This window comes from Cupressus sempervirens, chromosome 2 (assembly GCF_028749045.1).
Source record: "Cupressus sempervirens isolate cs-2001-9-10 chromosome 2, ASM2874904v1, whole genome shotgun sequence".
NCBI lineage: Eukaryota > Viridiplantae > Streptophyta > Pinopsida > Cupressales > Cupressaceae > Cupressus > Cupressus sempervirens.
The window spans coordinates 102,044,298-102,062,772 of NC_143119.1; positions in this window are offsets into that span (position 1 = coordinate 102,044,298).

Here is an 18,475-nt window from a genome sequence, read left to right on the forward strand (position 1 = left end):
CATAACTTCTTCATTATAGCTCCATTTTTCGATAAAAAAAAAAGCATCGAAAAGCTCTTTTCAAGCACTTTCCAGATTCTCAATCTTTTCACCAGCATTTGGTATTAGACATTTTTGATTTGTATCTGAAGCTTTTTTTTCTCTTATCTCATTTACGCAATCTATTTGTAAGTTGGGGATCGATTTATTACATTGTGCGGGGGCATTTTTCCCTTTCTATCTTTTACTTCAAAATTGACCCTTCTACTTTTGTCTTCTTCTCTCAATGGAAGACTCTTATGTCGTCTACCTTACACCTCATAGCTATCATACTTGGAAAGGACAAATGACCAGATTGCTTATGGAAAAGGGGTTATGGTCATGTCTTGATGCGGCTCAACTAGTTCTATAGAGGCGTTATGAGCTTCTTATGTAGCGTAATAAGATGGATGAGGCAATGGGCCTCACTGCAATGAATATTTCAGATGGGTTACTATTTCACTTGGATGGTTTGACTACACCTAGGGCTATGTGGGACAAGTTTTCCACCTTGTTTGGCACAATGAATCAATTTAGGGTTCTACAGATAGATGTAGAGTTTACCTCCTTGGTTCCTAAATCCTTCACCAGCATTGAGGGCTTCTTGATGAAATTCAAGTCTCTTCGATCTATGTTACAAGTTGCTAGAAAGACAAAGTTAGATGATGAGTGTATCTTCTTGATACTCTCCAAGCTTCGAGGTCCTTATCAAACTTTCACTTCTACCTTCTACTCCACTATGGATGCTCTAGGTGCATGACATGTTATGCCCTCTTTTGACACATTATGTGACAGTTAAATTGTGAGTAGTCCAAGCTCACTTAGATGGATTCTCTTATAGGTTCACAAACATAGGCATTGCTTTCCAACTCACCTCAAGATACACAGAAGCAGAAGCCGAAGTAGATATTAGATTCCTCTTCTCAGCACTCTACTAGTTCATCATCTTCTTCTAAGAAGGAGAAAAAGAAGACTGAGACTCCTACCTATTCCTATTACCAGAAGGAACCTCATGATGAGTCACATTGTTTTTAGAAGAGATTTGATGGCTATAAGAAACAAATTGTAGATTTGTAAGCTCTTGTTCAAAAGAGCACTATTTCCTCTCCATCCTCTTCTACCTCATAGGGGACTGCCTATTAGTCTTCTTCCATCTCTTCATCATCTACATAGGATTTTGGATAGGGTCATGCATTACGGGCTTCCATTACATCTCTTTCCCAGGTCCCTTGGATACTAGATTCAAGTGCTTCTCACCATATGACATCTTCTCAAGGGGTCTTCTCCTCTATTATGGCTTCTCCCATTCCTCATATTCTCATGGGGAATAAAATTTCCCTAAAAGTTTGTGAGAAAGGTTCAGTTCGCATTCAAGATGGCATATTCAATGATGTATTGTATGTTCCCTCTCTTTTTGCAAACCTTCTCTTGATTTCTCAGATTACATGCAGTGGATTAGGGAAGACAGTTGAGTTCACAATAGATTCAGACTTCATTTGAGATACTACAATAGGAGGCCTTATTACTACAAGGATAGTTGATCATACTACCCATTTCTACACTTTCTTGCACTTTGGTCCACCATCTCCACTATCAGAGCACAACTCTTCTCTTTCATGAGAGCATCATGTGGTGCAGTAAGGACACTTGAACCTTTGTATTGTTCCCGAGATTCCTATTTTGACTACCACACCACATCCAGTTGAGGCCTTTTCTCTTCAACATGATTCTTCTTTAGCTCTTCCTAAACCTCCAGCTCCTTTCATCGAGCCTCCAAGTGCACTTGTTGAGGATTCTATAGAGGGCATTCATCTCCTCCTTCATGAAAATTTCAGCATACCCTCATTGGGGATTCCCTTTCTTGATCCTCATGTTTTCTCATTTGAGCATCAGTTAGGCCTTCCAGTCATTTAGGGGTTTCCATGTTTCGTGCCCTTGTTTCTTCCACATTGGAGTTCCATTGGTTCAATGTTTTTTACTAGGGCTCCGTCATTTTGGGGGGCTTTGGTGTATCTTTCCCCTCTCATTGGGGGGCTGGTTGTACTTATGGTTTTGAGAGAGTCTCTTGAGCCATATTTTTTGTTTTTTTTTAATCTCTTTTTAGAGAGGAGTTTTTCCCACTGGGTTTTCTCCTTTGTCTCTAGTTTACAAAGATTTTTTTGTATTGGGTACCTGATCAGGCCTTGTTGTTGGGACCCATTTTCCTACTTTCATAGCTATGTTAGGTTAGCTTACCTCCTGAGCTTCGCTTAAGGGGGGGTATTAGAGTAATTATTTGTTTACACTTATTAATTAAATCACCTTGATTTAATTAAATAAGTTGTCTATTACTCTAGTATTCTTAAGCTATCTCTTAGGTACATATAATTAATATTTTGTATTAATTATAATGTGCAACCTAGCTTTTCTTTTTAGGTTACCCTTTTGAGTTTTGATCTCCTTTTATAAGGATTGATCTTTTGTAATCTTTTTTATCTTTTCTATTTTCTGAAAATATATCAGCATATTTTTCAGAGAAAAACGTTGCCTCCTCTTGTCTTTTTTCTTTAAGTGATAGGCTTTTGCATGTAGGTATTCAAAGGCTTTGTGGAATTGTGTTGATCAAATCTTTCACACACACACACACACACACACACACACACACACACACACACACACAATGTGTGTATATATATATATATATATATATATATGTATATATATATATATGTACGTATATATATGTACGTATATATATATATATATATATATATATATATATATATATATATATATATATATATATATATATGTACGTATATATATTTGTATATGTATGTATGTATGTATATAAATAGAGAGATCTTGATACAATAGAAAAATAATAAAACTCACTCAATAAGTAGCATGACCACATATGCAATGGCAATGCCTATTGGTAAGTAGATTCCTCTTTTTCTCTCTCATTTTTCATGTGTTTATTTCAATTGAAATATTATTTCTTAGGGGCCATTTTGTAATATTATATTCATTTTATGCAAGAGGTGATAAGGACATTCATGGATGTACTAATTTGATGAATTGCTCATGAGTAATGAAGATGGACTTCCCCTGAGAGTAGCAGGAGGTGATGAGGACATTTCAAGTACTTTAAAGATTGATCTCATAACATTCCAAGTAACTTACCATGCTTATACATGTGTGAATGTTCAAGTAATCAACCTTACATTTTATAAAAGGAATATATGCTTTTAAACAAACTTTTGTCAAATTGATTATTGTCACAAGCTTTTAAACATAACCACATAAGGAATGAGTTAGGACATATATAGGTTGACCTTACATTAACTGTAAACTACAACAAAAAGGTTGCACTAAGGTATTACAGTATTTTAATTATAGAAAATTGCTTGATTCACCTGAGTGGGTGTATGATGACGTAGAGCTATATTAGGTGAATAAAGATCACTAGTGGTTATAGGAATACAACTACATCAAAAAAATTAGAAACCATAACTACAGATTTGTTAGAGTGAGTAGTTCAAGGGTCTTGATCCCATGGATATGGGTATGTAGGCAGCTTGGTAGGCAAAGTATGCCTCCAATGTGTAGAGACCTTGGAAATAGTTAGGTAGCACTTAACTATTTTAAGACATTATACATGTAACAAGAAACAAATAGTTTGACATGAAATCTTGACAAATTCACTATTTCCTTTTAGATACATTCTAATCCACCCTGAACCAACAAGAAGTTAACTTTGAATAACTTAAGAAATAGTACCACCAAAAAATGAGTGACCCATACACTTTTCAAACATAATTTCTTGCTACATGATGCATTTAAGGTACAAATGAAGTTTCAAGTGAAGTACATTATTAATATTAATCAAACAACCTTCTAATTATTTTTAAAATGATGAGCCCAGAAATATTGTTTGACCAATTTACAAATAGAAATCAATTTTGAAGTCTAGTAAAAAATTCTAGGCTCATGCAAATATACCAAAAAAATTTACAAAATAATATCTTAAGGAGCTTGCATGCTTGTGCAAACATTCTCTAACTATTATGTTTTTATAATTGTTGACTTAACATTCATATTTATTACTATCTTCCTTGTGTTGTTCACCTATCACCCTCAACATCTCTACCCCAATTACTTCTTTCTCCCATTGTCTCAACCCTTCTAGGCTTGGTATCATCTTGACTTTTTATAAAGGTATGATGCTTACCAGTTCTATGATTAGAAAAATTCTTTTCTGGAATATCTTTGTTCTTGTATTTTTCCTCTACATCATATATAATATCATCATGTTCGGTACCTCCATAAATCTCATTCCTCTGATCATAACCTTTTCTAGACTTTCTATTATATTTCTTTGAATTCATTTAAGTATGTGCATAGTTTTTATTTTCACTATCATGGTCATTGTCATATCTTCTTCTTTTCTCCCTTTTTTCTGGTACCCTCTCAAATGATTTATTGTCTGAATCTCTTTTCTTACGGACTTCAATCACAGATTTGATGCCTTTGTCATTGTGATTCATTGGTCTAGTTGTTGAGTAGCTAGGCTGATTACAAATTCTTGTATAATTGTCATCAGATTAGGTATGATAAAATGAACAATCAGCTACTCCCAACTAGCAAGATTAATCCAGTAACTTTTAATTTTGCAGTCACAATAGAAAAAAAAATGGAATGTGTGACATTGGAGAGAGTGCTTTCCTAAAAAATCTATTTCTAAAATTCAAGGTTATGAAAATTATCAGGAGACTACATTGTTCTTACCCCTATAACTAGTTTTCCTATTATTTTTATCTTTTGGGAGAGACAAGAATCATCCAGTCTCTCCCAAAAGATAAAAATAATAGGAAAACTAGCTATAGGGGTAAGAACGTCGCAATCTCCTAGTTAGTTAGAATGTATCATTGTACCATTAAATTGTAGCAAAAGTAGTAGAGTTAGAATGTACCATTGGTCAAGCCACTCCCTCATGAAAAGAGGCATTGGGCCATGCCAAAATGATCTCCCACTCCCCTCCCCCCACAAAAAAAAAATCCATACTTATTAAATAAATGCACAATTGATAAACAAATTATTCAAGGCATCCTCTACTTTATTGCACATTAAACACTTAAAAAGGCCAAAAAAATTTAAATTTTTGTAAGCTTGTCCCTTTTTTAATATTTTGCCTCTTCCATCCAACCAAGAGAAAGCCCTCCCTTTTGGAAGACAGTGATTATTCTAGCTTAATTTCCTAGCCTTGCTCCTTATTTATGGCCTTATTTGCAAGCAATAAATAACCTATCTTGACATTATATTGGACACATTTTGAGCTAGACCAAATTATTTCATCTTGTTCACTTGATCTAAATGTCACTTTGTTATTAATAATATCCTTAAGTTGGGTCAAATCCTCTACCTACAGACCTAGTGTAACGCCTCACTTGGGAACCCAAAAGAAATAAACCTAATATGTTGCAAAGTTTACTAATTTAAAAAAAAAAAGTTTAAACGACATCAAAGTAACAATAATGCAGAAGCAATATATACATATACATCAAGAATACGTAATCAATTACAAATATAATTTTGATTCCTTAAGGGTTCCTTCATATTGAGTCACATTTAATAAAGTTTTATTAATAAGTTTAAGTCCCAATTACAATGTCATTAATCATAAAATGAATAAACACATACATAATCATATGAGAAAATGCATAAGTATAATAATAATATGGAAGCACATCTAATGAATAGCATCCACTACACATGTTACATGATATGTGAAAATAAATACAAATACATCAATATACAATACAATATCTTGTAGGATCTCAAAACACATGATACATAAATACATCAAATGAAAAAAAGTCTTCAAGATAAGAGGAAGAATGGTAATGGTACCACTGTATCAAAGAGCATCCAACATTTGTCAATTTGAGGGGGACCCAAATGGTACGAATACACCACCTCCTGACCTCATGGTCACCTAATTAGGCTCCCACTCTCACTGTGCAGGAGAGATAATGTACAATCCACACACAGATAATCAAATCATAAAAATATTAGGCAAGGAATCAGGATAGCCAAATCTACCTCAAGGGTAATACAAACTACTCAAGAAGAAGAGATAATCAAAATCGAAAGGACACTCATCCTAATACTAACATCTCATATTAGGGTAAGTGCACAAAGTTGTGGTGCCAAAAGGGAGGTATAAGTGGACACCTTTTTCCTGAAATCTGCAAATTTTGAACTCCAACAAGAATTTGAAGATAGTTATGCTCAAAATTTTCAGATATGACAAAAAAAAAGTCGTAGTCCTTTGAATCTATTTTTTAAACTACTAATTTTTTTTCAAAATGGTTTAGTTTTAGGTCCTCAAAAAAGGGGGCCACAAAAAGTGGTACTGTTTATTCCAAAAAAACATAGCACAATACAAAGTGTGGCCCCCCTAAAATTTTAACTTTTTTTTTGAATTTTTTTAATCGCTCTGGTCAAAAGTTACTTAACACTATGTAGTTTACCCCAAAAATTTTGAGTAATTTTATAATGTCTATTTTTTTTTTAACGAATTTTTTAACTAGACACATCCCAAAAACGTGAAATATCTGTGTGCTCCCCCTAGAAATAATTGAAAACTAATCTAAAATCAAAACTTTTTTTTTTCAAAGTGTGTAGAATGGAGTCTAGTTTCTAAAAGACTAAGTTGTTACAAAATTCGATGAACGAGCTAAAATCTATAGCCCAATTAGTACGTGGTGGTTTTTGACAAAAAATGAACATACATTCAAAAGAAATTATAGATGAAAGGCTTGAAATGATTCAAATTAAAAATAAATTATATGGTTAGATAGCTAACACAGAGACCTATAATGTTATGTAACCTGATCTTATCGATACCCAACCATGAGAAATCTTGAAGGGGAGCACAGAAGAAAAAACAATCATTTTTTGTATGTTTGCTGGAAAACACGTCTCAGGCCTGTTCATCAAATCCAAACCTTTGGGTTGGATCTCCAAGGTAAAACCAAGCCTTAGGCTTGGGTTTGATTAAGGTTTAAATAGCGCGTGTGCCCTATAGCGCGTACGCGCTATAGCATGCACGCGCTATTTAAACCTTAGCTCTAAATAGCGCGTGCACGCTATAGGGCGTACGCACTATAGTGCACACGCACTATTAAGATGTAAGTTGCAAAAGAGAACTAGGTGGGGGGGGGGGGGGATAGGGGAATGGCTATGTGTGTGGATGAAAGAGATAGAGAGAAAGTAGGGGATAGGAGAGGGGAGAGAGTACAGGATGGGAGAGAGAAAGTGAGAAAGAGTAGGGGTGGAAAAGAGAGTATAGGATGAGAGAGAGAGAGAGTAGGGGTGGCAAAGAGAGAAGTGTGAGAGAGAGTACAGGTGGAAAAGAGAGAGTGCGGGATGGGGGAAAGAGATTTAAAGTAGGGGATGGGAGAGAGAGGAAGTGTGAGAGAGAGTACAGGTTGGGAGAGAGAGATTAAGAGTAGGGGATGGAGGAGAGAGAGAGTAGGTGATGGGAGACAGAGTGGGAGAGGAAGAACTTGAGAGAGAGGAGGATGGGAGTGCATGTGTGTGAAAGAGAGAGAGAGTATGGAATGGGAGAGGGGGAAGACAAAGTAGCTCAAGAGAGAGTAGGGGATGGAAGAGAGAGTAGGTGATGGGAGAGGGAGTGGGAGAGGGGAGACAGGGGGGAATAGAAATGTGTGTAAGAGAGAAAGAGAGAGAGAGAGAGAGAGAGAGAGAGAGAGAGAGAGAGAGAGAGAGAGAGAGAGAGAGAGAGAGAGAGAGAGAGAGAGGAGGGGATAGGAGAGAGTGTGAAAATTTAAGAGAGACTAGAGGGTAGCAGAGAGAGAGAGAGAGAGTGGAGAGGGAGAGAGTAAGAGTGAGTGAGAGAGAGTAGACAGTGGGAGAGGGAGTGGGAGAGGGAGAGCAAGTGAGAGAAAAAGTAGGGGATGGAAGAGGAGAGAGGGGGATGGGTGTGTGTGTGTCAAAGAGAGAGAGTCAAGAATGAGAGAGGGGAGAGAGAGATAGAGAGAGTAGGCAATGGTAGAGGGATGTGAGAGAGAGGGAGAGAGAGAGAGAGAGAGAGAGAGTGTGTGTGTGTGTGTGTGTGTGAGAGAGAGAGAGAGTAGGCAGTGGGAGAGGGAGTGGGAGGGAGAGAGAGGTGGAATGGAAGCATTTAAGAGAGATAGAGTAGGGGATGGGAGAGAGTAGGTAGTGGGACAAGGACTGTGAGAGAGAGTGAGGGGGGGGGAATGGGAATGTGTATTTATTTATAAGAGAGATAGAGTAAAGGATGGGAGAGAGTGTGAGAGTTTGAGAGAAAGTAGTAGGGGATGGGAGAGAGAGTGAGAGTAAGGGATGGGAGGGAGAGAGAGAGAGAGAGAGAGAGAGAGAGAGAGAGAGAGAGAGAGAGAGAGAGAGAGAGAGAGAGAGAGAGAGAGAGAGAGAACTTGCGAGAGATAGACAGTAGGCAGTAGGAGAGGGAGTGGGAGAGGGAGAGGGAGAGGGAGAGAAATAGGGGGGATGGGAGTGTGTGTGACATATGTAGAGAGTAGGGTATGGGAGAGAAGAAGAAGAGTGGGGGGAATAAGAGTGCGTGTATCTATGAAAGTGAGAGAGTAGGGGATGGGAGAGAGTGTGAAAGTGTGAAAGTAGGGGGTGGCAGAGAGAGAGTACGATGATGGGGGAGAGAAAGTAGGCGATGGGAGAGGAAAAGAGAGAGGGGGGATGGGAGTGTGTGTGTGTGTGTGTAAGAGAGATAGAGCAAGGGATGGGAGAGAGTGTGAGAGTAGGGGATGGATGAGAGAGAGAGTACGACGATGGGGGAGAGAAAGTAGGCAGTGGGAGAGGGAAAGAGAGAGGGGGGATGGGGGTGTATGTGTAAGAGAGATAGAGTAGGGGATGGGAGAGAGTGAGAGTGTGAGAGAGTAGGGGATGGGGGAAAGTGTGAGAGTGTGAGAGAGTAGGGGATGGGAGATGAGAGAGAGAGCTAGGGATGGGGGAGAGAAAGTAGGCGGTAGGAGAGGCAGAGAGAGCTTGTACAAGATGGGAGAGAGAGAGAGAGAGTAGAGAGGGAGAGAGAGAACTTGATAGAGAGATAGTAGGTAGTAGTAGTGTGAGTGTGAGAGAGAGTAGGGGGTGGTAGAGAGAGTACGATGATGGGGGTGAGAAAGTAGGCAGTGGGAGAGGGAGAGAGAGGGGGAATGGGAATGTGTGTAAGAGTGACAAATTAGGGGATGGAAGAGAAGAGAGAGAGTAGGGGATGGGGGAGAGAAATTAGGTGGTAGGAGAGGGAGAGAGATAGGGGGGATAAGAGTGTGTGTGAGAGATCTAAAGAGCCAGGGATGGGAGAGGAGAGGGGGTGAGAGAGGTAGAGAGAGTAGGTGGTGGGAGAGGGAGAGTGAGAGAGAGTAAAGGATGGGAGAGAGTAAGAAGAGAGAGGGAGGGGTTGGGAGAGAGAGTAGGGAGGATAGAGAGTAGGGAGGATGGGGAGTGATGTGTTTTGAGAAAGTAGGGGGTGGCAGAGAGAGAGTACGACGATGGGGGAGAGAAAGTAGGTGGTGGGAGAGGAAAAGAGAGAGGGGGGATGGGAGTGTGTGTGTAAGAGAGACAGAGAAGGGGATGTGACAGAGTGTGAGAGTGTGAGAGTAGGGGGTGGGAAAGAGAGAGTACGACGATGGGGGAGAGAAAGTAGGCGATGGGAGAGGGAAAGAGAGAGGGGGGGATGGGGGTGTATGTGTAAGAGAGATAGAGTAGGGGATGGGAGAGAGTGAGAGTGTGAGAGAGTAGGGGATGAGAGAGAGTGAGAGTGTGAGAGAGTAGGGGATGGGAGAGAAGAGAGAGAGTAGGGGATGGGGGAGAGTGTGAGAGTGTGAGAGAGTAGGGGATGGGAGACAAGAGAGAGAGAGCAGGGGATGGGGGAGAGAAAGTAGGCGATGGGAGAGAGAGTGGGAGAGGCAGAGAGAGCTTGTACAATATGGGGAAGAGAGAGTAGAGAGGGAGAGAGAGAACTTGAAAGAGAGATAGTAGGTAGTAGTAGTAGTGTGAGGGTGAGAGAGAGTAGGGGGTGGTAGAGAGAATAGGACGATGGGGGAGAGAAAGTAGGCGGTGGGAGAGGGAGAGAGAGGGGGAATGGGAATGTGTGTAAGAGAGAAAAAGTAGGGGATGGGAGAGAAGAGAGAGAGTAGGGGATGGGGGAGAGAAATTAGGTGGTAGGAGAGGGAGAGGGAGAGAGATAGGGGGGATAAGAGCGTGTGTGAGAGATCTAAATAGTCAGGGATAGGAGAGGAGAGGGGGTGAGAGAGGTAGAGAGAGTAGGTGGTGGGAGAGGGAGGGTGAGAGAGAGTAAAGGATGAGAGAGAGTAGGAAGAGAGAGAGGGAGGGTATGGGAGAGAGAGTAGGGGGATAGAGAGTAGCGAGGATGGGGAGTGATGTGTTTTGAGATAGTGCATATGCACTATAGTGCGTACGCGCTTTATAGTGTGTACGAGCTATAGTGTGTACGCACTATCTCAAATCACCAAAAAATGGTCAAAAACCAACCTTGGGGCCCATTTCATCCATTTTAAACTTTTGGTTTGTTATGCTCTCTGTTGTTCCGACAGAAAACACGGGTTTCAACATCTAGCAAACACTATTTCAACACTTTTAGAAGCTAGCAAACACCAAATTCAATCATTGGATATGTGATTTGAAGAATTTTTGAATATTCTTTTAATAGAAAAGGTTAGTGCAATCCATTTTAAATATTTTTTGTCGATATATAGATACAAATTTGATTATAATTTGATATGTTATGTAATATATAGTGAATTCATTAAAAATTGTATGTTTGAATGAAATGTTATTTCGAAATGATTAGAAATTTGACAAGTCATTTGATATATATTGTGTATTCATTCAAATAATAATAATTTTTATATGTAATTGAATAATTTGTAATTTACACATTTTAAGTAATTCGGATGTTTGAATAATTTGACATGTAGAAATCATCATCATGCCAAGGAAGAAACCAAAGATTCAAACAAATGCAGATAGGGAGAGAGATTTGACAATTAAAAGAGATAAAATGAAATTACTACGTGAACAAAGAAAACTGCAAAGAAATGATGAAGAATCAACTTTCGAAGAGGATCAAGAACCACCAGTACAAAGAAACAAGGAGGAAGAATTAGAAAGACAAAAAGAACGAATGAGATTGTTACGCTCAAGAAGACAATTGAATTGTGAAGCTACACCATCCTCCAATGTTGGAGTCATATCGTCTGCTACACCATCTTCGAATGTTGGAGTCATATCATCCGCTACACCATCTTCCAATGTTGAAGTCGTATCATCCTCTCATGTTGAAGAGAAACTGATTTATAGATTCGACGATATACACACTCCATCATGTCATGTTGAAAGCACAACATCAACACATCAAGTAGGTGATATTCCATCTTTTACATCTTATTGCCAAGGCACATCATCTTTAGTTCAAGGTACGCAATACACTCAACCTTATATTGATGTTCAAAATGTTGAGAGAATTGAAGAGATTATAACACCTTCTAGAATTCATTTTAGAAAACCAAAATATTTGATTGATATTGATACTAACATTTTGAAATCAATGCTTGACAAGATTAGCAAGCGTACTTGTCAAAGAAAAGTTAATCATATGTGGAGATTATTTTTTGAAGAATTAAATATTATAGGTCAATGCCAATTATTTGTTGAAATGATGAGGAATTTGAAATTCAGGCCTATCATGAAGATTCTTGGGCTAAGAACGATGGATGATTCAAATGAAAGAAATATTGTAAAGAATCTAATGAGTGCTTATGAAAAAGTGGGTTCTAAATCACACACCAAAGATAGTAATATCACAAGTCGAGTACTCACATCGACAATAGTAAGTAGGCAAATGAAGAAAGCTCGACTCATGAGAAAGACAAGCAAAACATTAAAAACTGGTAGAGGTACCTTAAAGAGAGCCATGCTAAGGCATGAGAGATTAGACAATCCAACAAAAAATGAGTTATGGACATTTAGCGGTAGACTACCGCGAAAGGATAAAGAAATTAGTGAAGCCTTGAAATCATTGATCAAAGATTTTTGGAAAAATAACACACATGTTTCTCCTAATCAAAGAGATGTTGTAACAAGGAGGATTGGTAGCTGAAATCACGAGCCACATGTGAAACATTTTTTCGACTCAACTCAGACACAATTTTTTGCAAAATTTATTGGTATGTATCCTCAAATTCGAATAAGTCAAAGATTTTTTGAGATGGGTAAACCTTTTTATGTGAAAATAAATCACAGATGCACAACTTGTTGTAGGATACATATTGAATTTTCTAACCATTTTGATGTTTTTAGGCACATATGCGTAGTTTTACATTCTCAGTTTGTTTTGCAGGATTGTGACATAAAAGAGCCACCAAGATCTTCAAGGGAATTCATATCCAGCATTTTATGTGAAATAAGGGACGGCCAACAATTTTACAAGACATCATGCTTGGATGGTACGTGCTTATTTTGTGGTTCTTTGCAACTTTTATCAACTTGTCAACATATGGATAGTACACATGCAATTGGAAATGAAATAGTAGATTACGAAAAATTCAAGACAATGACATATGCTCTAAAAGATGGGAAACATGGTAAAAGATGTGATCTAGTTATTGAAAAGATTCTAGTATATGAGTTCATGAAGATTTTTTATGAAAAGATTATGTACGAGTATGCAAGGCATACCCATAGAGCTCGATGGTTGGATTTGCAATTCAAGTTGTGCAAGGATACGTTTCTATTGGATACCATTGTTTTAGTTGTAGATTTGCAGAGAACTACACACTACAACTGCAAAATGAGGTGCAAGCAAAGTATTATACATCTCAACAGGTTTCTATATTTGTTCACATAAAATTCATGCATTCACCTACAAGTACAGAGGATGACAAGAAGATTTTGAGGGAGTACCATTTTTACATCAGCGATGATCGATCACATTCTACGAAGTTTGTAAATGGTTGTTTTCAACTATTTTATGAAGATTTGGCTAATAGGGGCATATCATATCGTCAACACATTATTTGGTCAGACAATTGTGCATCTCAATTCAAGAATGCACAGATGTTCTATTGGTTGAGCAGGATGCACAAGTTGTGTAGAATTCAATATATGTGGAATTTCACAGAGGCTGGTCATGGTAAGGGAGAGCACGATGGTGCAGGTGCATGCATTAAAAGAGCCTTGGCTCGTGAAGAACTAAAGTAAAAAGATGGAACAATATTGATAGATGCAAAATTCATCATGCAATGGTGTAACGCTACAATGGGTCCAGGTAAGGAAGGTGAGTCTAAAGTTCGTAGATTTTTTTGGTTGATAGATAATACTAACATTGCACCATATCAAGATTGTTGCACACTAATAGGATCTAGTGAGTTACACTCTTTTAGAAGCTCTGATGCAGGTTCATGGAGTATCCACACACGAAAAATGGCATGCTATTGTCCATCATGTGAAGAGGAAAATTGGGATGACTGTGAGTCAACTAAATGGGTGGACAAATGGGATATACGGGTTTTGGACCCAATTGACACCTATCGTCCCCCACAAGCACTGGAAATGGTAGAGATGGATTCATCTATTGACTTTGACCACTTGTCAGATTTAGTGCAACCTGGTAGTATATATATATATATATATATATATTTATATTTATATATCTTTGTAATTTCAATATGTAACTTTATAACTTTTACCCAAGTATTTTCTGAATTAATGACCGCATTTTGTACATTTGTCACTGCAGGCCATGTTTTTGCTTTTATTGCACCTGAAGACAATGAAGAAGGGACAGATTATTATTTGTGTCATTGTGTTGAAGCCAAACAAATATTGGATCACTCGGTTATAGATGGTGAAGGTTTAGAGTACCATGTCGGTGCAGTGGTTGTAACAGGCACATGGCTTAGACAATATCCTATGAAGAATCCTAACTTGTGGTTATTTGAGGATTGGCAAATAGAGAGGAAGATTCTTCATTATTCAAACCTTGTTGTCGCATCAAATGTCCACTTGATAAAATATGTTGGAAAACCACATAATAAGATTCTTTGCAAAGTTCACGAGTTAGACCATGAGGCAATACTTGAGACATTAAAATGTCGAGCAGATCCAGTTGGCTCATTAGATTGAATTGGGAGAGAGAGAAAAAGTGGTCAATTGGATCCAAATACAATGTTACAACCTCTTCCCCAAGACTATCACATGACTAAGGTGGACCGTATTGTTATGATGTGTAAGTGATGAGATTTAATTTTGATTTGTTTAGAATATAGATACATTATTTGAATTTATATTAGATTCTTTAATAGGACCCATTTTTAAAATCTTATCTTAGATTTGTTACTGTGCTAATTCTTCATTTGTAGGTCACCAAAGAAGAGGGCTAATAAAGTTGACGCACAAGTGATAAAGGGTGAGATGCCAAAATCATCTGCGAAATGGTATTAGTAGTGGATTTTTGTTTTCTCTTTAGTAGTGGATTTTTGTTTTCTCTTGAATTTGGTGGTGGGGGATCAATGGTAATTCTCCTTGGATATTCCTTCTTATGATGTTAGTGACAAGTGTTGCTCTTTGAAAACACTTGTACAATCTTTTTTAAATTATTAGATAAAAACAAAGAATTGTAAGTATTAAACATGATTAGCCTTTAGTTCCTAGAAGATCTTTATTTTCCCATCAATGCATTTAGAAAGTTAAGTTTTAAGAATATCATAAATAGAAAAAATTAGAGAAGCGATTTAAACATTTATATTGATTGGAAACATGTGAGTCTTGAGTTTCCTCTGCCTTTTAAAGAACGTTCCTTAGCTAGCATACCTAATTCCACATTCCATAAGAGTGTCATTGCGCTAAAGATTTAGGAAACCAACTGCTCTAAGATAAAGCTTCCCGATCAATAATGATCTAGCCTAGTGAGGTACATAATACTTCTCAATTAAACTTGTGTTAATTCAGTATTAATTTTGTAATTAACTACAATTTCAGTATCTGTGTACAGGGGGTGACTGAGAAAACTATTTGAGGTCCAATTTGAAAATATATTTGTAAGGATCTCGACCAAGGTTCACAACTTCGATGATTAATACATTCATTCAGGCTAGAACCTCACTACAAAAAAATAATATATAAAAAAGGTAGTGAATAACATCATGTCTAGACCCAAATCAACCAATGAAAGTCAAATCAGCATAATGTGGAACATCAATATATGCATTGAGTGGGTTGTCATAGAAAGGCTTCAGAATAAAATTCATGTCTAGAATTAAAAGACCTTAAAGAAAATTTATGCTTGTAACACAAATGGCCATTCAAAATTGAATATGATTACAATATGTGAAATAGCATTACGAGAACTTGTAATGCTCTTGTGAACATCGTGTTAATTCTTGTAAGAATCCCTAAGATGCTTGTTATACTCAAAATTTTGTTGAAATTGAATTAATTTTTATCCTATTGGTTAATTGGCTTAGGGTGATATATGCTTCTTGGATGGAATAATGAGTTCGTGATTAACTCTGTATTAAGATTCATAGCATCTTCTAGTTATTTGCAAAGGAAATTTATAAATTAAGCTAACGTCATATGGCTTGCTTGAGAAAGATGTCCGTGTTCTTATTGATGGGTACTAATGACTGTCCACATTTAGTTCTTCAATATCCTATTTGACAAGCTTTCCATATACATTTCTTTGCCATACTAAGTATTTTTGAAAACATATTTGAGTAGAAGCACTATAGTAGATACTACATGATGTTTTAACAAATAAAGTAATGGGTTAAAGACTATTATTTCCAAGGTATTATGTCATAGTATTTTAATTGTAATGATCTTAGACTAATGATATTCTTGAAGGTAACTTTGACATGCAACAAGAAAGACAACCTACAACCAAGGCTATATTGTGCCTACAACCAAAGCCATAAATGCTCATAGCCAAAGCCACTAGTGCACATAGCCAAAGCCATGGATGCTTATAGCCAAAGTTACAAGTGTTCGCAGCCAAAGCCATGAGTACATGAAGTCAATGATCACAATTGTTTACAACTATTCACCAGAAACAACTTCTTTGCAGTTTTTGAGAAATACTAATAAAGCAAAAAATAACATCTACTAGTTGGTAGACATAATGGCAACTCTCTAGCAATTGAATTTAATTTCATACATGCACATATCTAATTTAATGTCATAAACGAACATATCTAATTTAACGTCATACATGAACAAACATATAATATAAAATGATAACCAATAATGTAATATACATTAACAAACACATAATATATTATGATAACCAATAATGTCATATATGAAAAAACATATCATATATTAACCAATAATGTCATACATCAAATAAATGTCATACATCAAATATAGAATGTCATATGTACATCAAAATGTCAAATGTCTCTCTGATGCCTATATATATATACATGGGGAAGGAAACAAGTCTCTCTCTCTCTCTCTCTCTCTCTATATATATATATATATATATATATATATATATATATATATATATGTATCGAATATCTCAACTACATCTTTTCCTTCCCACGAGGGGAAGGAAACAAGTCTCTCGACGTCCTCTGCCATCGTGTGGAGGGAGACAGTGGAGATGACGGGGCCCTCTTGACACGCTCACTTGACCTCTTGTTGAGGCTCTTCTCTAGGTCCAACTGATACAAAGAAAGTAGATATGAATCAATATTTATTATACATTGAAATTAAATATATGTACACACAAAATCAATTATTTTCTTACCGCCAACAAATAGTCACTCTGTAAGTCCACCTCAAATGCTTGTGGACGATCAGGTGTGACAAGACCCTAGAACAATTCAATAAATATAATCACTTATAAATAACATTAGAAATTTTGAGATTAACTATTATAAACAACAACTAAAACGAAGAAAATTCTTTCATACCTTCGTCAGTGGTTGTGAGCTAGCTACAGCTGCGGCCACTCCACTATCAACAGACTGTCGTAGATGAGGAGGTGTGTCTGACATCATGAGATGCATGTCATACAATACATGTTATATCTAACATGAAACATGGAATAAATATAATCAAATGAATTAAATTAACATGAAACAACTGTACCTGTGTGAAGCTCGCATGATGTCTTTGCTCTATTTCTGTGGTAAAGGTTGAGGGTCCTGTGGAGAACTAATGCACATGCATAATTTTTTTTGTCAATCCTTAATATGATTACGTAATAAATATATGTATTAATTAAAATGATTAAATTGATACATACCTCAAGACTCGTCGAAGGGACAAAAAATGGGCCTGGAGGATCGCTGCTAGGCCTAGCAACACTTTGACCCTAAATTTTGAACAATGTCAATAAATGCTAATTAATTAATCATTCACTATACATATGAAATGTGATCAAATTAGTAATTTACCTGTGTGTCAATGCCAAATGCCTCGTTCAGGAACTCATCGGTGACAAGCCCATCATCCGCAGCATCTCCGGCATGAGTGCCAAATGTGCATAGGGATCCGCATGAAGTGCACATGTGACCACGACGCATAGAAGGCTCCCCCTCAACTAATGGGTTCATGGAATGGATGAGGGTCTATGTCAAAGCATTAATGGTCCCTAGAGTGCTAGCCTCTACATGTTCCTTCACAACTGAAGAAATAATCACATGCTCGTGATGTGGATGGACCACATGTGCCCTAACTACATTAGGGTCACGACGTGCTCCTGGCCTCTCAAATGATGACCCCCCACCTCTACCCTGGGAGTCTAACATATCAAAATAATTAGGGATCTCCCCAAGGACAAACTCACAATATAATTTCTTCAAAAAATACATGGGGACCTCATGATTGTTGCAAGGAGGGGCATCAAAAACCATCCACCATCTACCCCAAAAATTATTTCTAATAGCATCATGTATACACCAATGGATGGGGAATCATTTAATACCCTCTCTAATAGTATTTGGCTCACCGGGTTTTCTAAATAATGCACATATACTACCTTTTGATATTTCTTTTTTTTTTAACATCTTCATATGACAATTTATTTGCATTAAATCTTTTTTGTTCATCCCTCTTAGCCTGCCAAATATCTAACTGACCACTAACTGAGGCTATCTGAGTGTTAATGGATTCAAGGGATGATGCCAATTGAGCCCTCATTGGATTGATTTGTCTGGATTCTTTCAACCGAGCAATGAGTCTTTCTAATTCAGTTTTGCCTCTCTGTATTTCAGTTCTTATATTTTCTTGTGTGCCTGGCGGAGGTCTTGCAATTGGTTCGGGTTGTCGAATTTGTTGTTCTTCTTGAGGAGGGTTTTGATTTTGAGGTTCTTGAGGGTTTTGTGGATTTTCCGGTTGATTATGGACATTTTCTGATAAAAAA